Source organism: Cyprinus carpio, chromosome B12 (genome assembly GCF_018340385.1).
Source record: "Cyprinus carpio isolate SPL01 chromosome B12, ASM1834038v1, whole genome shotgun sequence".
In the NCBI taxonomy this organism is placed as follows: Eukaryota; Metazoa; Chordata; class Actinopteri; order Cypriniformes; family Cyprinidae; genus Cyprinus; species Cyprinus carpio.
Window position 1 is genome coordinate 8,297,164 of NC_056608.1, and position 22,870 is coordinate 8,320,033.

The following is a 22,870-nucleotide window of genomic DNA, read 5'->3' on the forward strand; positions in this document are numbered from 1 at the left end:
CAGCGAATATACTAGAGCATATTTTGTCTGAGCCTGAGACTACACCTGACTTTATATCATCAACAGAAACAAATTACAGTATTTTGGAGTGATGATCAGGTCATCACATTTTCGTACCTGGGCTCATATACTGTAGTTTCTGTTCTGTAAAATACACCCATAACTAATGGATGTCCCACTCCACCTCTCTCTGGCTATAGTTTGACATATTTTATAGGGTTTAATGTACCAGTTTATGTCTCAGCACTACTGAGTGCAGTGTTTGCCATGGAAAAAGAAACCTTCCAAGATTTTATACACACATAAATCTATGGAGGGCAAGATGTATACTGGTATATTGATCAAGAGAAGAAGGTGTGAATGTCATGCTTTAACTGTGCATTGTGGAACAGATATATCTATCTTAACATTTATCATAAAGCCATTGATGCTGTGTTAAATTGTTACACTTTTCAAGGGTATCAACATTACTTGGACCCCTACAAATACGTTTATCTTTGGTTCCCTGAAGAACCTTAAACATCGATGGAACCTTTCCATTGCACAGAAAACTCTTTTAAGTGAAAAGAGTTTTTCAGATTATTAAAAAAATGACATTGTATAGATGCATACTAAGTTGAGAGAGAAGAGAGAAGTAGAAAGACTCTCAAACTCATTTCCACCAAGCAGGTGCTGAGCAAGGGATATTATTGCCTGGCTGCCATGACAACAAGAGCATGTATGCACTACTCATCTGGTTGCTAATGCAAGCATCACTATTGCTATTGCAAATGCTTATTGATTAGAACAAACCCCATAACCATAACTTCCATGTGTGTAACCATTTGTACTATGGATATGTTCAGTTTAAATGAACTGAGCTGAATAATGCCATGACTGTCTTCTGTGAATTTGCTGTAAATTTAAATTGTTTCATAATTAATGCATTTCAGTGACACAAAGTGTTATTTATCCTGTTTATTACTATGATGATGCTTTCAAACAATCTGCATTTTTATAAAGCATTATATAAAATAAACGTGACTCAATATAAATGATGCACTTTAAAGGGATACTTCTAAAACTAAAAATTAGCATTTTAATTTACTCACCCTCAGTTCATCCAAGATGTAGGTGACATTTTAGCTAAAACTGTGGTCTTTAGTGATTCATAAAATGCAAGTTAGCAGCTGCCTTTTCTGAGAATAAAAAGGCATATCAAGGTGCATAAACTTAATACCCATGGCTCCAAACCATATATTGAGCTCTTATGAAGCGAAACAACCTGAAAGTGATTTTTATTTGAGTAGCTTGTAGATCTGTGCTGCTTGAGCTGCGAATTGTTTCAGATGGCTTTCTTCAATTTGGTGACCTGGTTCAACTAGTTCTTTAAAAAACAAACAAACAAAAAAAAAATCGTAAGAATGATTTATTTACGATATCACTCCAGACCATTTGCATGAGGCAATGGATTACAGGTAATAATGCTATAAATAATCTTCAATTTATCATAATCTTGCACAGACCAATCATTTCACTTCTTAAGAACTTGATATATCATCAGGAGGCATGGGTATTAATTCTGTGCTTCTTGATATGCTTTTTTATTCTCAAAAACGGGAAGCTTACAATGTCAGGCATTGTTGAGCATAGCACTGCCTTAAAGTAATTACCAAAAATATCAAATCAACTACACAGAAAAAACCAAGCATATAGTTGTGGTTAGTTTTGCACAGGCAAGCACCGTATTTTCTGCAGATAATGTACTGTAGTAGGTCACATTACATCATAAAGGAGAAATGTGAATTTGTCAGGACAATGGCTAAAATTGCTAATCCACAAATGATCTGGCATTATATTTAGGACGCATACTGTTAGCTTAATGATTTATTTGTGTCTGTGTCTGTGTGTGAGAGAGAGACAGAGTGGTAATTCAGATAATGAGTGAAAAAAAAACATTCATGGTTTTTCTTGACAGACCTCATCATATGCTTATCAGTCCAGTGCAGAGGTGGAAGAGAATGGGTATTTTTGTCAGTATACGTGTGAGGGAATCTCTGTGTGTATGTGTAAGAGCAGATAGCCACAAAAACTTACAGGGTCAGCTAACTTTGCACAGCGTGAGTGATATGTTTCACTCCCTGCGGCGTTCTGGCTGAGTCTTTGAAAACACACGAGCGACTGAGGTTCAGAGATAGCAGCGGGTGGCAAGGTCATGGGCTTTGCACTTTGTTGTAATGCAGGGCAGCGACGCTGTGGGCCTCGTGCTATTGGTTCAAAATGACAAAATGGGCATTATTCCTCTGAGGAGTTTAGCATTGGACTGTGAATAATTGGCCAAACAAAATATTGATACCGACATGTTAAAAGTGTCTCTCTGGGCTGTAAAGTGTCACTTCAGGTCTGTTTTGACACAGGTTTTGGGCAGTTTGGATCCCCTGCAGTGATTTCAGCAGGCTGAGCATCCGAGAGATTATGACAGTGATGTAGCCGGCCTTTCTTTTGATGCCTGATATGCTCGTGGGATCTCTCAGCGTCTAGCCGGTGTAAATTACTGCCGGTTTAGACATGGTCCCAGAACGGCTTGATTAATCCTCATTCGTCATTTCAAGCTGGTTGTGAGATCTCTGCACCTTGGCTGTGAAATATAAGCAGACAGGCCTTTGGCAGATGCAACACTAATGCATCCGTTCTTCTGTGGTTCTGGACACAGCAGGGATTGGTGTGCTACAAACAGTTCTCCATTTTATTTATTTGTTTATTTATTTATTTATTTTTAAATTACCTCCAGTTTTAAATAGTTATAATAATAATAATAAGATGTCATATATATATATATATATATATATATATATATATATATATATATATATATATATATATATATATATGCCTGTTAAGTTACTTAACATAAAAGTTTACTTAAATCAGTAAAATAACTAATTAAAATAAAAACCTGAAGTAAAATTTCTAAAATTTAATTTAATTAATTTTATTTTATTAAATCAAATACTATCAATTATAATATGATTAAATATATTCTAAAATAAAAAAATATTAAAATAAAATCTAATTAAAAAATATTATGGCAATAATAGTGTATCAATCATAATAAAATAACACTGGTTAACGGATATGTTGAGCTGTGGTGCGAAATGAATAAAAATGAATGATTTATCAAAGTAATTTTAGAAACTACAAATTAAAGTGCAAATGAATATCAGAGATAAGCAGATATTAATTAATGGCCATTGTGCCAAAACAAAGACATTGAAAAGACAGTGCACACAAATGTGCCCCATGCTGACACACACATAATATAATAGAAAATAACCATTGTTTTATTGAAAATTATTTTTAGCACACAAAATTATAAGTGAACTTATATTGAAATATATACAGCATACTACCTAGCAAATGTATTTCTTTTTTCAGTCTTTTCAACATTGCTATTCTCTTTCGTAGTTTCTGTGCCTCTCTGGTGCATATCTCTTCCCCAGTGTGCACTTAGAGGTTTGATGGGCCTGGTTGTGCAATGGCTTTGAACCGTAGTAAAGTGCGGTCTGAAATTCTGATAAAGGACTTGCTGCGTATTCTCTTTGTGGTTTGTGAACTGAGGTGATTATTGTCTTCTGCTATAAAATCATTCTCAAATTAATGTAACAATATCATATAATCATATAAATAGGAATATATAGGAATATCAGAGGCTATTTGCACTAAGTGCAAAAAACAATAAGATGCTATTTACACTAAGTGAAAATAGAAGTATTTTCTTAGGGATCTATGCTATTTACAGCAAGTGCAAATAACAACAAAAATCACTAAGTGAAAATGGCAGTATTCTCTTTGAACATAAATAAATAATATATACAGTGGGTACGGAAAGTTTTCAGACCCCCTTAAATTTTTCACTTTTTGTTATATTGCAGCCATTTGCTAAAATCATTTAAGTTCATTTTTTTTTTCCTCATTAATGTACACACAGCACCTCATATTGACAGAAAAAACACAGAATTGTTGACATTTTTGCACATTTATTAAAAAAGGAAAAACTGAAATATCACATGGTCCTAAGTATTCAGACCCTTTGCTTAGTATTTAGTAGAAGCACCCTTTTGATCTAATACAGCCATGAGTCTTTCTGGGAAAGATGCAACAAGTTTTTCACACCTGGATTTGGGGATCCTCTGCCATTCCTCCTTGCAGATCCTCTCCAGTTCTGTCAGGTTGAATGGTAAATGACATGTTGGTGGAAAGCCATTTTCAGGTCTCTCCAGAGATGCTCAGTTGGGTTTAAGTCAGGGCTCTGGCTGGGCCATTCAAGAACAGTCACGGAGTTGTTGTGAAGCCACTCCTTCGTTATTTTAGCTGTGTGCTTAGGGTCATTGTCTTGTTGGAAGGCGAACCGTCGGCCCAGTCTGAGGTTCTGAGCACTCTGGAGAAGGTTTTCGTCCAGGATATCCCTGTACTCGGCCGCATTCATCTTTCCCTCGATTGCAACCAGTCGTCCTGTCCCTGGAGCTGAAAAACACCCCCACAGCATGATGCTGCCACCACCATGCTTCACTGTTGGGACTGTATTGGACAGGTGATGAGCAGTGCCTGGTTTTCTCCAAAGTTCTATCTTGGTCTCATCAGACCAGAGAATCTTATTTCTCTGTTTTTTTTAGCAAACTCCATGCGGGCTTTCATGTGTCTTGCACTGAGGAGAGGCTTCCGTCGGGCCACTCTGCCATAAAGCCCCGACTGGTGAAGGGCTGCTGTGATGGTTGACTTTCTACAACTTTTCTCCCATCTCTCCAGACTGCATCTCTGGAGCTCAGCCAGAGTGATCTTTGGGTTCTTCTTTACCTCTCTCACCAAGGCTCTTCTCCCCCATAGCTCTGTTTGGCTGGACGGCCAGCTCTAGGAAGGCGTCTGGTCGTCCCAAACGTCTTCCATTTAAGGATTATGGAGGCCACTGTGCTCTTAGGAACCTTAAGTGCAGCAGAATTTTTTTTTTTGTAACCTTGGCCAGATCTGTGCCTTGCCACAATTCTGTCTCTGTGCACTTCAGGCAGTGCCTTTGACCTCATGATTCTCATTTGCTCTGACATGCACTGTGAGCTGTAAGGTCTTATATAGACAGGTGGTGTGGCTTTCCTAATCAAGTCCAATCAGTATAATCAAACACAGCTGGACTCAAATGAAGGTGTAGAACCATCTCAAGCATGATCAGAAGAAATGGACAGCACCTGATTTAAATATATGAGTGTCACAGCAGAGGGTCTGAATACTTAGGAGCATGCAATATTTCAGTTTTTCTTTTTTTTAATAAATCTGCAAAAATGTCAAAAATTATGTGTTTTTCTGTCAATATGGGGTGCTGTGTACATTAATGAGGAAAAAAATGAACTTAAAGAACCGTATTACATGTCCATATCACTTCACCAAATGATTTCAGTAATTTCAAAGGTCCTTAAAGCTTAAAACAGCAAAATAACCAAAATCCACAACAACACTAGCCAAACAAATAAATATAGTAAACATAGGGTAAAAACGACAGACCATTTCACATGTTTTTGCCGCAAAATTTTCAAAAGCTTTATTATGTACGGAAAGCACATACTCTATCCCTCCTTCTCTATCTCCCTCACAGACGCACACTCATAAAGTTTGCACACGTTAACATACGCACTAATGTTGTTAGCGCTACTCTGGCGATTTTATTAGTATGGTTTAACAACTTAAAAACTACATGACTTCTCACAAGCAAGGTAACAACAATGATGCTGTTCAAGAAAATTAACTTAAAGTTTCAGACAAATGCCTTGAAATATATCATCTGATCGATGTCCTGAGGTATAAACAGAATAATTGACTTTAGTCTGTTGAATTCTTAGAAAATAATGCACACCCGCTTAGTATTTCAGACCCCCAATGAAGGTCCCCCTCAAAGACTTTAAATTGCATTATTATATTAGTCAAAAGTGAAAAGTTAAAATGCATTTTTTTAAGACTTAAAATCAAAAAAAAAAAAAAAAAAAAAACAATCCCAGATTGTCTCCACATGATACTGTATTACAAATGAAGCTTGCTAAAAACAGTAAACTGCTGTATATTTACAGCTATGATAGATGCAGACAGTGGTGTGTAAGCTCATATACATATGAGGAGGAAGGCTGAGATAAACACATGCCTCATTAGGTCTGTCCAGGTTTCAGAGGGACCGGCAACTAGATGTCACATTTCCCTTAAGCAGATTGTTCCAAAAGAGAGTGTTTTTTCTGCTTGTATTTTTTTTTTTTTTTTTTTTTTTTTTTTGTGTCATAGTAGTAAATATGAGAGCATTTTATTTTGAGTATTGTTATTTTTTGGATCAAATGTTGACCTAGCCTGGAGTTAAATGGACAGCGATAAGGAACAGGAGCCCTGCAGTGTGAATTTAAGTTTTCAATGACATGCAAGATTAAATACTTGGCCTGCTCGGAGCAGGACTTGAACCAGCATGAGATTCTTGAAGCCAGGGCTGTGAGGCTTACCTGCACAGCTATCTCATACCAGCTGGTCTCTGTTACATGAGCACACAGCTGGCATCAGAGGGCATTCGACAGATTTTCAGGAACAGTTATCACATTATCGCTAATTACGTCAATCAGCTCTGCAGCCACAGACAGAAACTGAATGATTGCAACCAGAATAGCATCAGTGCATGTGGAAATAATTATGTCTTGGATTTCCATTTTGTTTCTACTTAATAACCCAAGTGCACTATAATAGTTGAAAAAAAAAAAAAAAAAAAAAAAAAAAAAAAAAAACACCTGTAACAGGTTTATAGCATCTGTGGTTGCATAATGTTGACTTTCATGAATGCAGCCAGAATACATGCTATCTCTAGTCCATGTCCTCAGATAACCAAAGTTAGTACTAAATAAACTGAGATTATTGTGCTACCCCCTTCTCACCTTTATTTATTTCCGCTATATGTAATTAATTAACTACCATTTATACAGATTCTCAAGTCATGTGCTTTTGCTGTACATTTTTATTTTTTTTTTGTAACCTCCCCTTTTAAGAGTTGTCCCTTTATTGTTTTGTTGACAAAGGTCTGTTGTAAAAAAGGACAGGGAAGAAAGAGAAGACACTCAAGGAAGCATGAAATTGAACAGAAACGTGAAATGTATATCAGCGCTATGTTGTTACTGATTTTAGGTTCATTTCTATTTTAATAGACTCTGGTCATCTGAAACTGTGACAGAAAAATAAATAAAAATAAATAAAAAAAACATGTTGACATTTCATGCTATTTGGTTGAGACAATGATACTGTTTTATGGTCATTTAAAAAGATTCAGAGACTCATTATATTCATTATATCTCAGCATATTAAGCTGAAAGAGGAAAACACATTTTAGCATCCAGCAAATTACACACTGTGCCTTTACAGTCTTAACACAGTTAATTAAGATGCATCTACTTACTGGCACTCTCCTTACAGAATAACTGCCACATTAACAGGTCTAGACATCACATTTTTTCTTCTTGTGTTTATGTTGTCCATTCTGTCATGCACATAGTGGTTGAATCTCTCTAAATGATAAACAGATAATACCCAGTTTGAGGTGTTTTTTTTTTTTTGCCTTAAAACGATCTGTTATATTTAGCTCTTTTGTATCACTACAGTTTTTAGCTACACTAATGAGCAATTTATGCTAATTAGAAGTTTTTTTTAAATGAATTAAACACTGCTGTAATGAAACATCCTAACTGCATTTATTCTCACAGCACACTCTTTGTTTTACACAAGGCCTTTGGAAAATTAATCACTGCGCTGTCAAAGGAAATAGAAAATAGTCGGTGGCCTCTTATCTCTGGTGGATGAATAAGTCTTGGTCGAAAGTCACATTTGCTGAAAAGGCTGATGCGATAACTGCAGATAACCGGAAAACATCTGTATCCTTATTTTTCTGCAATGTGCAATGCACAGTTGGTAGAAGTGTGTGGATTCTGACCGATCGCTTAGCTCATTCCCTGTATGGCATGAAGAGCGGCTGTTGGCATGAGTTCAGCCTTCCCAGGTGGCAAATAGAGGGTAATTGGTCATGCTGGCTCTATTTTTAGGTGATTGCAAAGAGATACATTAATCAGTCATTTCAAAAGGAACTGTTTATGTTATTATACATTAGACTAGAATCCATTAGTTGAATCTAATCACTTTTTTTTCCACATTGTTCTTAAACAATGAAAAAACACAATACACTATGTCCATGTAACAGTGTGACTAAACAAGAGCTGATTGCAGTCACATTAGCTGGGTTTCCATCACGCTGTTTTTATGTGTATTTTGAAGTTTTGCATCAGAATCGAGTGATGGAAACGCTGAATTTTGAATCAAAATGCCTTAATTCTCAAAAATGTTTTTACGCTCGCTTGAGGTGGTTTTTGACTTGTGCGAAAAAGGGTTAATACGAATAATGGGAGATGGAAATGCATTTTGCGTATAAATTCCTCCAAGCGCATCAAAAAAGTAATGTGACTTTGTGCTATAGGATGGTGAATCCTGACTAACCAGTGGACCTATCTTGTTCCACAGCATCTGAAATGTTGTTGTACTGCCATTTGGAAATGCCCGAGCAAAGTCTGCCATCAAAGTATTTCTGTATAATTGCCTCCCTGAACTGTAAAACGACTGCGTTCCCAAACAGCAGCATCCACCTCCGAAAGCAATAACCGCGATCATTGTGTTATGTCTGCTCGTTCTGAGGTGCAAGTAATTTATTATATAGGAAAATGATTATATTCAGTGGCTTCTCCTACTTTTCTTAGTGATGTATAGTGCCAGTTTATCAGGAAATGTGGCTCGTTGGATGGAAACGGTGCTTGTTCGCAAATGTTTTGTGCGATATTCCAATTTTGCGTATAAGTTAAATTCGCAACTGCAGATGGAAGCCCAGCTATTGTCACTTATAGTTTATCATCACCATATTTAGTTGTTTTGCAGAGCCACAGCAGTTTTGTCATAAGTTTAAGCTACGCACAACTGCAGTCTTTTTCATATTGCATACACAAATCATTACGCAAGATGTACAGGTTTCCAGGGGTATGAAGAACACTTGCTGGATTTGACAAATTTACCAGGTTCATGGCATCAAATGTTGTTTTGCTTGAGGCAGTTGGTAGGGATGCCATTTTTGTTTGGCTGAAAGAGAAAATACTAGAAAATGTGTCTAAAAATTTTAACAGAATCTAGTACTTTCAACAGATAAGAAAATCATTGACACAAAATAAATATGCACATTGTATTAAATAATAATAATAATAATAATAATAATAATACAGGGCTCTAGACTAACTTTTTGCACTGGTTGCACTTGTGCGCCTAAATATTTTTCTTAGGTGCACCAGCACAAAGTTATGTGCACCCAAATTTTCGACCGCATCACATTTAACACCGCAGTTTTACAAGTTCATTTTTTTATTATTTTTTTTTTTTATCACTGTCCATATAGGCAATATTGACTTGTAAATGATTAACTAACAATCTGGTCAACATATAGTTCTTTATTTGAAGCACAATTCTACAAGAAAGGTAACTTACTGAAAAAATGTTGGTGCTTAAAGTGCTTCACTGAGCTGAAATTTAAACTTAGAAGCATACCTGTCAACACTCCCGTTTTTCCCGGGAGTCTCCCGTATTTCACACCCATCTCCCGCCCACCTCCCATTTTGTTATTTCTCCTGGGAAACTCCCGTAATTTGAATGGCCCTACCTCGTTATATGAATAATCACATCAATACATTATTTCAAGGTTGTCCAGTTGCCAGACCTTTTATGAAACACACCCTTCTCACACAATAGATACATCATACAATTTTGAACCCATTTGTGACCTCAACCTGGCAACCTACAGCTCTGTTGCGCAGTGGATATCTGCGCAGGTAGACGGGGGAATTTGAATCAAGCGTCACTAAAAATGCCATTACAAAGCTCAGGTAGTGCTACGGCGAAAAAAACTTAATATAGCTGCAAATATAACAACAGCTGGTCGGAGGAATTTAATTTCTTATCACGAAGCAGCATCGACAATTCCCACGCTTTTTGCAAAGTATGTCGCTGTGATTTCAGTATCGGACACGGTGGGAAAAACGACGTAACGCAGCACAATAAATGCCAATGGCACAATCGCGCTGTGGAGGCACAAAGGGGCACACCCGCGATTTCAAACTTTATCAAAGTCTGCTACTTACAATTATAATTCTGGACCTAAGAAACACTAGGAAACGCCTTCATGTTAAATACATAAAGTACTTTACCTCATGTATTTAACATGAAGGTGTTTCCATGTACTTCAAGTACATGAAATTTCTTGTTACATGTTCCACATGCACCACATTGTTTCCTTTTATGTAATATAAAATTTGTTATAATAAAGATAAAGAAAAAAGAAACATGAATAAGTGTCATTATTATCACAATAATTCTTTTATAGAATTATTGTGATATTAATGAAACGTGAAATGTTTATATGAATATATAATTAATTATGTATTATGTATTTACTTATGTGTATTTAACTTGCCTCTGACCCGTCCCAAACCCTCCCCCCATCTGTCGAGTCCCGCCCCCGCAAACCCCCCCAACCCCCCCGCCCCGCCCCTCCCCGCCCCCGGAGTCTCCCGGATTTCAGTATCCGAATGTTGACAGGTATGCTTAGAAGTGACGTGACATACAGCCAAGTATGGCAGCCCATACTCTGAATTCATGCTCTGCTTTTATCATCCAAAGTGAACACACACAGCAGTGAACACACACACAGACACACACTGTAAACACATACCCAAAGCAGTGGCCAGCCATTTATGCTGCGGCGCCTGGGGAGCAGTCGGGGGTACGGTGCCTTGCTCAAGGGCACCTCAGTCGTGGTATTGCCGGCCCGAGACTCGAACCCACAACCTTAGGGTTAGGAGTGAAACTCTCTAACCACAAGGCCACGACTTCCCCCAATATCTCATCTTATCTAGAACATCTCAAGATAAATGGAATAAAAAGAAAATCTAAATTAAGTGTTTTAAGGGCTTCAAACTGAAAATCTCATGGCTCAGTGTCTCATGGACTATCCTCAATTGCAGTCACTTGCGGATGGCCAACTCCTGTAGTTTGGCCTTCTTGATCTTTGGCCTTAGCTAAACCAGCTGGCCACACCCTCTTTAGCATCAAAATCTTCCAGACTTAGCCCCTCTACACTGATTCTTATCAGATCTTCCACTGTGTCTGAATGAAGGAATGCTCTAGTGTCTGATTTGAACAGCTGAACAGTATCTAAACAGCTTATACTACTGTCTCAGCTATTAAAATAGTTCCGTTTTGTATGTAATAGCAAAGTAATTATATTTTGTTTTTTTGTTTTTTTTGTTGTTGATTTAGAAAAACGTTTGGAGCAATTTTTGTTTGTTAAATATAAGTTTTAGTTTTTTGTTTTTTTTTAAGTAATGACTAAGCGGCCAGCGTTAGACAGTGAGCCTATGTTTGATCAATTTATCCTTCTCAAATCATCACGACTCGCCTAAAATAAAATCTATAGATATAAAACAGTTCAAGCGTATAACAATGTTTAAAGTTTAGACCCATAGTTTGTGCAGAGACGCTTCAGGACATGGAGACACCAGAGTGATCACCTGCATTTTATTTTCAGTGGGTATGCCGTCATTTTTGCACATAAAGGTAAGAGTAATACATCATTCGTAACTGCAAAGGGTCTTTTATTTGTGTGCACTCACAATCTCAACAAAACGTTGTGCTTTTATGAAATAAAGAAAACAAACATGATGCGGTTTCTGCATCTCGTCTTTAACAGGAGTACAAAAATAAACCGAAACTAAGTGAAAACATACCTCACAGACATGATAAATATATCTATAAAAAGCTTTAAATGAATACTTAATGAAATAAAAGAAATAAAAAACAAATACTCTTTCATTATAATCATAATCCGTAAAGATGCACTTCTCTCTAAAGGCGCGTCTAATGAGATGGCGAGTCAGGATCAGCAACTTCATCCTTGCGACACAGACTCAGAAAACACTTGTTTATTAGTAAATAATTCAAATATCTCCTTACCATTTCCCCCTGGCACATTTATGGTAATTAATTTTGCCGGTGCTTTGCTGCAATCTTGAGCCTATTGCGTGTATTTGAATGCAGAACTGTTCAGCTGCGCTGCTGCTGGCAGGACACTAAACACCGTCGAGTCGCACTTGACAGTCGCGGTAGCACGGTCTTGTGTTGTTTCCACCAGCGTGGCAACATTTTTTTCATCACTAATTGATGGATGTCTAAAATATAAAAGTAAGGAGAAGTCTAAAACAGGCGGGAGGCCCGGCCCGCGTCTGAACTATGACATGAAAATTATCCCGAAGGCCGGCTCGAAAGTCGGGGCCTGTAGGGCTCAGGCTGAAATGCAGGGCTCTAGTGTCTGTTGTTGAACCATAGTGAGACTTTCGTGGAGACGTGGAGACTTTTTTTCCCTCGAATGGCTGGTCGCACCAGTGCGACCTCTGATTTTTTTTACTCAGACCATTGAAAAATTAGGTCGCAATCTAGAGCCCTGTAATAATAATAATAATAAGTTTGTTGATAATGCCTTACAAGGCAGCTCACAAACTACTAGAAAAGAGCTCAAAAAAGTTCCATCATTAAAGACAAGTAAATCAAAAGTGCTTATTCTGCATGTCTTTCAAATACTATATTTAATGCATGACACTGTCACCCCACACACAATCAGAGCTTACAGTTCTGCGTACAGCTACCTGAGGTCAACTTCATCATGTGCCCTTCATATAAAACATGTTACTTGGGCATTTTATTTTAACATACATTTACCAGACATAAAAGAGGTTAAATATGGGGTCTAATGAAACCAGACTGACAGGTCACAAAGTTGCCTTGGTGTCAAAAGTGGATTTCGTTTTGCAAAAGAAGGAGAAATCCATGTCGCCCTCATTAGCGGTCACATGCATTATTTATGAGCACCCATTGTACGCAGAAACTAGATTAGTCTCCATCTGACATTTGGAGTCGACTTCAGACATCATCAATATTAATACATGCTTGTAAATGACATCACGGTCCATGTGGTCTCACTTATAAGGAGTTTGTGTAGGCGCTCGACTTAGTCAAGTGTTTTTATATTGACTTGACTCCAAAAACTATTTAATAATGCAGGAAGAACATTGACTATTGAGTAGCATTGACAGTCTTTGTGCCGTATGGAGATACATTTCTTCAGCATATGTCAGAAATGCATGATTGTTTCCATGATAAATCAGATTCTCAGTCTGTTATTGTCTGCACATATTATACTTAATCTTTGAACATTTGTTCCTTTCTGTTCAAATTTCACTTTTAAGCACATTTGAAACCATTTTGTTTGAGCTGTAATTACTGCCATACATTCTGTTTCTTTTCATAAGCTGGGTTTAATGGAGAAAGTTTTGATCACCGGAAGTAGTTCATGGTGAATTTATTTGATTATAGTGTTCATTGGAGGCTTTGTGAAAGTCTCCCTCATATACAGTATAAGAACTTGCTGTGAGAGGAAGCATTTGCGATGAAATATTGAGAAACTGCTAGCAAATGAAAGCATGAGCAGAGAGGTTATGAGCAATAGAGTCAAATGCTCGACTTGAAGTGAAAAATTCACTTTTCCTTTTATACTGTGATACAGTGTTGTAAGATACAATTCATGCACTTACACACATCTGTTCAGACTTATTTTTTATGTGACCTAAATAAGAATATGTTTTGTTGACCATACATAAGTATTTGTTCAAAATCTTTCCAAATTTTGTTCCAAAATTCTAGATTGTATCATCTGTTAATTAATAGTTTATTACATATAGCACTGTGAGTGATTTGTTGCAAAAAAAAGAGCAATTTGGTATGTGAAAAGGAGTGTGGATAGTGATCCTAATACACTTGGATACAGAAGTCAAGTACAAAAGCCTACAACAGCAACCAACAGCACAGAGATTGCTGACCTCCAGTGATTCAGTCATTGTCAGTGTGAACACTACTTAACTCCTACATACCAAAATTCTAGTGTGCCTGGTCCTTCTGTGAGACGGCTTTCTCAAAATCATTTTAGTATATCTGTATATGTGCTTTGTTTCCAATACAAATGCATTTTAATGGTCTTTTTCAGGTCAGTTTTTTGGATTTTCTTCTATGCAGCCATATGGCATGACAGAGACTTTGAAGTTGTGCTTTGCTCAACTTGCATCCTCCCAATCACCCTCACAGAGAAAATTATGTCCTGCTTTGATTGAGTTCACAAACAGTGAGGATATGAAATTTTCAGTTCATACTGCATGTGTTACGCTCTGAAGAAATGACACTTATAAGCATGGGCGGATTGGCCATCTGGCAATTCTGACAAATGCCAGAGGGGCAGGACCATTTTCTTTAATGTGTGCTGTTCAGATCTTTTATTATTATTATTTTTTTATTATTATTTATTTTATTTTTTAGATAAATAGTTTTTACAGGCCAACAGCGCATAGGATGGGTTTTTATCGCTTGCACGATTTGGCGGACTGGCCATATGGAGCACCGGTAGTTTTCCTGGTGGGCCGCTGTACAATGTGGGCAGGCCCATTGCGTAATTATATATAAAGATACTAAAAGTACGTAGTGTAATCGGCACAGACGAATGGCCCACGCGGCCCACTTGAGTCAACAATTTTAATCAATTTAGCACGCTCTGGCTTAGTGCAGCGGCTCAAAAGTCAAACGATGTGAAAATGTTTGAAATAGCCAATCAAATCTAAGAAGGCGGGATTTTCTGTTCACAGACGCTGAGTTGCGCGGCACTTGAAAGCAAGCTCGAGATGTAAGCAGCTAAACATGACGAGACAATTCAGCAATATTTGCCAACTATTTACGATAAAAAATTAATAATTTTTTAAGGCCATTTACGTTATTCGTCACAACATAAGATGAGAGTGACTGTTTGTAAATATCTATCCAGGCTTTCTTCTGTAACTTAATGTGTCTAAGAAATTTTTAAAAAATATATATGTAATTCTCAAACTTACTCTAGAACATTGTAAATCTAAAGACTTTCACTTTCAAGTGCCATGATTAGGAAAGTGACATATAGGATATAATAAAAATATAGTTTGCTATTTCACACGCATTAGCTTATTTTATACACACGGTCAAATGTTGGAAATAATTAATTTTTTATTTATTTATTTTTTGACAGAATGCAAAAATCATGTGTTCAGAAATACAGTAAAAATAATAATATGAAATATTACACTTAAAAATAATCGTTTCCTGTTAAAAATATTTTTACATTTTTTTTTTTTTTCTGTGATTAAAGCTGAATTTTTAGCATCATTACTTCAGTCTTCAGTGTCACATGGTTCTTCAGAAATTAATCTAATATGTTGTTTTGCTGCTTAATTATTATCAGCTATTATTTGTGATCAGTTATTACTAATGGTTCTTAGGATTATCAATACTGGTGCTGTTTAAAAAAAAAAATGTGGAAACTGTGATACTTTAACTTTTTCAGGATTATTTGATGAATACAAAGTTAAAGAACAACACTTATTCGAAATTAGTCTGTTATATATATATAGGACCATTAGAAAGGCACCATAAAAACAGTCCACATTCTGCACTACATTCCAAGTCTTCTAGAGCAGAGCAGAGCATTGTGTCATTTGGACTGATATTATGGTAGACATTTACTTTTAGTGATATTAAACGAGATTAAAAGAGATGTGTAAAAATTCTTCTTAATTATTTACTATTTGTCATATACACCATGAACAACCAATTATAATGTAAAGAAGTATACCAGTTATTCATTAATGTTAATAAGAATAAGAACAAGAAAAATAAAATTAAATAGATAGACAGACAGACAGACAGACAGACAGACAGATAGATAGATAGATAGATAGATAGATAGATAGATAGATAGACAGATAGATAGATAGATAGATAGATAGATAGATAGATAGATAGATAGCATTTTATTTCTGTATTGTGTTATATTTTAATGTTAGTAAGTGGTGTTAATGAGCTGGTGGGTTTATGTTGTGGTGTGTTGAGGACAGGGTGTGGTGGCCCGCTCTGTGCCAAAAAGTCCAGGTCCACTTTTTATCCCCAGTCCGCCCTTACTTATAAGTATAGACTAATGTTTGCTTCAAGGTAGTAATTGAATCTGTCACAGATTTCTAAGAATTTAAATTATGAACCCTGCCATTGAGTTTCTTGAGTAGTTTAGCCACATAGTGTGTGTTTGAAATAGCACACTCTCATACTGCACACTGAGAAGAATGTAACATGCAATATACATACTGTACACATTATACACATATTCTGTAGAATAAGTTGTAGTGGAGGTGGGCACTAAGAAAATTTATAGCAGATTAAGGAGAGAATATTAACTATTAAAAAAAAAAAAAAAATCTGATCTGATTAGTTCGGGCGCCGGACAAGCTCAGATTTGTCAAATATAACTGTTTCTACCCAGAATAGCCAATGAAATTGAATGAAAATTCCCACACAAAGTAAGTTTAGGTTCATAGTTTCAAAGTTGTATTTAACAATTTATAATAATAATAATAATAATAATAATAATCATAATAATAATAATAATAATAATAATAATAATAATAAATAAATAACAGAAAAAAACTTTGCATTCTGTTTCAAGTTCAAGTGGAACTTCAATTTCACAGTGATATTTTCAACAATCAATATGGAATCAAACAGAAAACTTTTCAACAATCCACCAAAGTCAAAAAAAAAAAAAAAAATTAGCTTTGTGTCTAAGTTCCATTATAGTTTTCCACCGATTGTGTAGTCCAACAATGACAAGGAAATAATAATACTTGAATAAAAATGGAAGAAGGTGCCTCTGAGGTTGCAGTATGACCATAGACTGTAAAAAAATATGGACGTAGTGTCCGTGACGTCACCCATAGACTCCTCAATAGCGGGTTTTGAAGCTCAAAGTGTGCAGAGCGGGCCGTCGCCATCTTGGCAGCGCGTCACCGCGCGACTCTCCCGGATAATCGAAAATTGGGCAAAAAGGCGGGAGCTGGTTGCTGAAGCCACGCCCAACTAGCGCTGGGGAATTGTGAGGGGCGGCAATCCACCTGTCACTCAAGTGGCCACGCCCTTAATTATGCAGAACTTTAAGGCTTAATATAATTTAAACGGATGAGTTATAAAAAAATTCATTCACCGCCCTCACAGTTGTCATGAAGGGCAAAAATTAGCAATATAGACCAAAATCATTTTTTGAACCAGGCTGTAAACATGTTTTTTTCTGCTGTAAAGTTGGGCATTTTAACATGGGGAGTCTATGGGACTGACTCCCTTTTGCAGCCAGCCTCAAGCGGCCAGTCGATGAATTACAGTTTTAGTCACTTCCTTATTGGCTTCACGAGAGAGAGCGCGAGGTTGCCGCTCGAGTTTGAATGGTGATTGTAATACTTGGATGTTTATGGAATAATTTGAATCTGGGTTGCACTTGTCAGCATAAGATACTTGGTTCGCTCTGCAGCTGGTGTCCGAAGGTGCAGCACGCACACTCAAACGATTCAAAATTCAAAAAACTATAAAATTCTGACTATTTTTCTCAGAATTGTTTATTTATCTTATAGTGTGACTCTATATATAAAAATTGCAAGTTTATATATATGTTCACCCTCTTTTCTTGCAATTGCAACCTTCTCCTCATAGTTCCAGATGTAAACTTGCCACCTATGGTAGCATTCTTGTAAGCAATAATATTTTATTGCAAGCTAAAACTTTTAGAGTTATACTATATGCACATATATCCCATTTAAAATAACAGTATATCTAGTATGCATGTATGCCATTTTGAAAACAGCAAATAGTACATTTCCACCCAGAGGACATATTCAAAATCACTAACTGAGCAAACTTCTGACACTGAGCGCTCTCAGTGACACCTTAGTCATAGCCGTTGCCCCTCACTGTTTCAGTGTGTCTAAGCTTCAGTCTTCTACAGCAGTTTTTACAGCAATCCCATCATTCCCCTGAGCGGCAGACACCGGCAGTGGTTATGGATGACAATCCATAGGTCTATAATGGCCCATTAAGAGCAGCATTGTTGGGGGCTGTGGAGAACACAGAGTAGACCTCGGGGGATTGAGACCAGCAATTACTGATCACCAGCCCGTTTATCACTGTTCTTGACTACATATCTCTGAACTGCAATGTTCAACTAGATTTGCTTCAGAAGTGTCTTAAAGTAAAGTCTGAAAGTATATCTGAAAGTAAAGGAGACTTTTGAAGAATCTTTACATATAACAACAACAAAGGCATTTTACATGCAACAACAAAATGTAAGCTCCAAAAAGAACTTGAGATTCATTGATAATCTCAAAAACAGTCTCATGTGAATTTGAATCAGTGTTTTGGCAAATTGGTGGCTAATTCATTTGAATTTGTACAATCACATTTGTACATTTTGTATGATCTGTTTATGGCACAGTGATGGTTGTGTTTAAGGGTGGAGATAGAGGTGTCTTCAATTTTTTTTTGTTTTTTTTTTGTGTGTGTGTGTGTTTTTTTTTGTGTGTGTGTGTGTGTGTGTGTGTGTGTGTGTGTGTGTGTGTGTGTGTGTGTGTGTGTTTCTTCTTCTTGTTTTTTTCCTAAATTCTCCACCTCATAAAATATTTAAATTTTCCTGTGAGACTGGTTTGGATTATCTTTCCTACAGCCAAAGCTCATACATGTCTGAACATAAAATAAATAAAATAAAATAAAATAAAATAAAATAAAATAAAATAAAATTAAATTACACTTGTCAGTTCCTTACACAAAGATATCATATGACTTTAAAAGACTTAAAATATAGCACAAGCGACATGGATTTGTGACACTTTTTAATTTACACTGTTTCTAATTTTATTTTATTTTTTTTTCTCTAATTTAAGACAGACCTGGTCACCATAACTTGGTATTGTGTTTTTTTTTTTTTTATTATTATTATTTTTTATTTTTTTTCTATTTTTTTACTTTATTAGATAATTTTGATAGTAATTAGTTTTATTTATTTTTTTATTTGATTTTTATTTAATAGTTATAGAATGAATTCATATAGAATGGATTGAATTGGATATGTGAAGTTTTTGTGTATGGTTTTCATCTCAGAGGCCACAAGACATTTTTGTTCCATTGTGTCTCGAAACAAGGACTTTGAAAGGTTCAGTGTAGTTTGCAATAAATGCCCTTTGAATAGCCCAAACTCTTGAGAAGTGTTTTTAATGTTCATCGGTTAAAGATCCTAACTTTGCTGAACTTGTCTGCACCCATTCAAGCACAGGATTGTGGCTATTTCCGACTGAACATGAGGGGCAGATGTACCACAATGGAATACATGCTCTATCTGCCTTATATTCTCTCTCTCTAAAATGACTGCTGTCCCTTGGTTACATTTTTATCATTTTCACAGCACAGAATTGCTAATGGTACATTGCGATAACTCAAAGGAAATTAAGTAGTTCACATTTGTGCTTATCATTTAATGAAATATTGTTCAGCGCACCTTGGCGGCCCCCCATGAAGAGACCAACGACCTCCATCTACATTAAACGCTTCTCTTTACTATCGTCTAACTCTCTGTAGTGCAAAATTCTCTCTCCACTAATCTAAAGAACTGCAATATGTATGTGCCTTAGAGGTGCGGCAAATTAAGACTTGCTCCCATAACAGAGCCGCTTCATACTGTCCTCTGACTATTTAATAGTGTTCTGTTCTGACTATTTAATAGTGATTTGCTGCATTTCATATAGCCTCCTATAAACTAGAGAGAATTTATCATATTGCATTTTATGAAGGAAATATTAGTACATAGAAGGCAGCAAAAGTTTAGTGTTTAGAGTTTAGGTTTAGGTTTTGTTTCTGTGCATACTAGGAAACTATATTTGAATTAACTTAATAAAATGAACTTGAAGTATACTTATTTTAGAACACTGCTTTAGAAATCTGGAGATCTAGAGCAACTGGCATTATTGAATGGGGAAATTGGGTTTTAGATGCTTTCAGACAATTAGACAAATCCTGGGCCAATGAAGGCCAGACATTTGAACGGTAAACACAGCTATTGATCGAGACGCCCTTCGGTATACTACTGACGCACCCTTTTGCAGATACAAACCTTTTCTTTCAGAACCACTCACTATGCTACCATTCTTTTTCTTTTCCATCATCATGCAAGCGCATGCAGAGAATTACAGATTTGTAGCTCCCTGAGCACTTATAAACAATCCTCAGAATAAACGTTCTTTAGATAAATTATGACTTTTCCACAGGGAGTCTATGATCTCTAAAAAGAGTACGTAATGCAGAGCACAGAGGGGTTTGTTTTGTGATTGCTGGTTTGGCTACCTAATATGTTCAACGGCCGTATGGCATAAGTAAATCCACAAAAGCGCTTACTGCACAACATGTGTGCGATAAATCACTTTCCATTTCAATGAGAAGCTTGTTGACTCTGCGTAAATCAATTGCATGCTCTAGGAAAGACATAGATGGCCAGAGCCAGTGCTGCACCAGAACACTTCACTGCCAGCATGCACAAGGATTGTGCTACATGTGTGTCACATCCAACATAGGCTCGTTGGAAATCCCTGTCTCTACCTAGATTTTGCAAAGCTCCAAAAACATACTTATACACTATAAACATTCTAGTTGCTACTATTAACTAACAAGAAACTCTGATTAACAATTTATTAAGTAATAGCGCTCAGCTGAAACTGGTAGTTCACTATTAGCTAGTCAAAAACGACTATTTTATATATATATATATATATATATCTCCTGGAGAACTACTAAGTATACAGGTTCATAATTAATTTGAATTATGCATAATGTATAATTAATTCTGAAGTGAAGATTATGGTAAAACACTAGTAATGTTGGATAACTACTTAGAATTAAACTGCTGGTTTCGTCTGGCCAGAGGAGAACGGCACACTATTTTGAAACACTATTTCCCTGTTTAATACTGTAAAGCTGCTTTGACACAATCTGTTTTGTAAAAAGTGCTACATAAATGATGGTGAAGAAGAAGAAGGATCACTATTCTCATATGAAAAGCATGATATCTCCCTAACATTGGTTGACGTTATTGTAAGCTTTTGAGATATATGAAAGGTTTTTGGAAAGTAATGACTCAAGTGTTACTACATCCTTCTGAAAAAATTACTAATTATTTGTATCAGTATTCTAAAGTGAAGATCATGGTAACCCACTAGTAATAATTGAAGTGTTACCAAATCTAGCAAAACAAATTACTAACCAGAACCATACAAAAACCTCAAACGTTTACAATGATTTCAGTCATTTCTATTGCTTTATCATGATCTTCACTTTAGAATACTGATTGTTCTGCAGAGTAAAATAAAAGAGCTCAAAAACAAGCAAGTGTGAGAGTTGCTTCAGCAAATGTGTTGCTTTTGTAAATATTATTGATTCGTTTTAGTGTAGGTAATATCTAATTTTTGTAGTAGACTATAAACCTTTTAACACCATTTATGGGACATTTCATTTCTAAACTGCCGAAATACAACAACCAACATAATAAAACATTGTCAGATTCACCCTCATTTGTTTTGGATAAAATTAAAAAAGAAGCAATGTAATCTCATTTGCAGAATGTTGCCACAGACAAGCTTTTCCATGGAGCCTGGGTTGGTCAAATGTGAACAATGTGTTTAAAGTAAGATTGTCAATATGAAAATAATGGAATTCATTTATATGATATGCTTACAGATTAATCAAATGAATAACATATTTCACACATATTTTACATAAAAAAGCCCTTAAATGATAAATATCCAAAATACATTACATTATGACATATGAGTAAATAAGTAATGTGCAACACTACAACCTTGCTTTTTCTGAGCACTTTGACGAGTGCAATCCTTCTTTTACAAACCAAACAAATATGATGTCATGATTATTGAGTTTGTAACTCTAATTCAATTACAGCTGGCTTTCACTACTTTAGTGGAGCACTGGAAAAGGGCAAATAATTGGAGGGGTTCCATAGGACAAGGATGGTTCTACACAAACATTCCTCTCTTAAAAGGTTTTTATTTATTTATTTATTTATTGTTATTATTTTTTACTTTTTTTACCGGTGTGAACTTTTAACCATCTCAGAATCCTACAATTTAATCCGTCCATTGTATCACTGTGTCCAAAAGGAAAAGTAGAACATTTGGGGCTCGGGTAATGGTGCTGCTGAGTAGCTGGAATCACTCTAATATGGAGCGGGAAACATCAAAACAGGTCTCAAGACAGATTCTGGCTCATACTAACTTGTGTTTCTCAACGATAATGCAGGGTCTAGTGCCTCGAGTGTAGGGATGAAAACAGAAGATCATCTGTGTTTATGCTGAATAAATTAAGATGAATGAAGTAGGAACAAGACCGAAAAATAACAAGCAAAAATAAGGATAATAAAATTCCCAGTGTTGTAAGAGTTTTGTGTGCATGTGTGTGTGTGTGTGTGTGTGTGTGTGTGTGTGTGTGTGTGTGTGTGTGTGTGTGTGTGTGTGTGTGTGTGTGTGTGTGTGTGTGTGTGTGTGATGTGCGCTTCCTTGTGCATCAATATTTCTGAGATTACACTTAAGGAAAACTATTGTTTGGAAATTTGTTGGAAAAAAAAGAAAAAGTGAATTAAACCCAAAATGATTTTTCTCATCGACCATATTATTTATTCAGTTCCGAGAAAGTTATCATAAAATGAAGCCATTTCAGGCATTTTATGACTTGTTTTATAATGTCTGCTATTCACTAGAATGACTTTGCATTCCACAAGGCCATGTTTTTACCTTCACAGAAGTGA

General features: G+C 36.1%; 1 protein-coding gene across 1 annotated transcript in view; it reads left to right on the top strand.

The window, feature by feature from the left end:
• LOC109062250 (glutamate receptor ionotropic, delta-1-like) overlaps positions 1-22,870 on the top strand; it is a 420,176-nt gene that overhangs the window by 107,648 nt on the left and 289,658 nt on the right. The window lies entirely within an intron of this gene.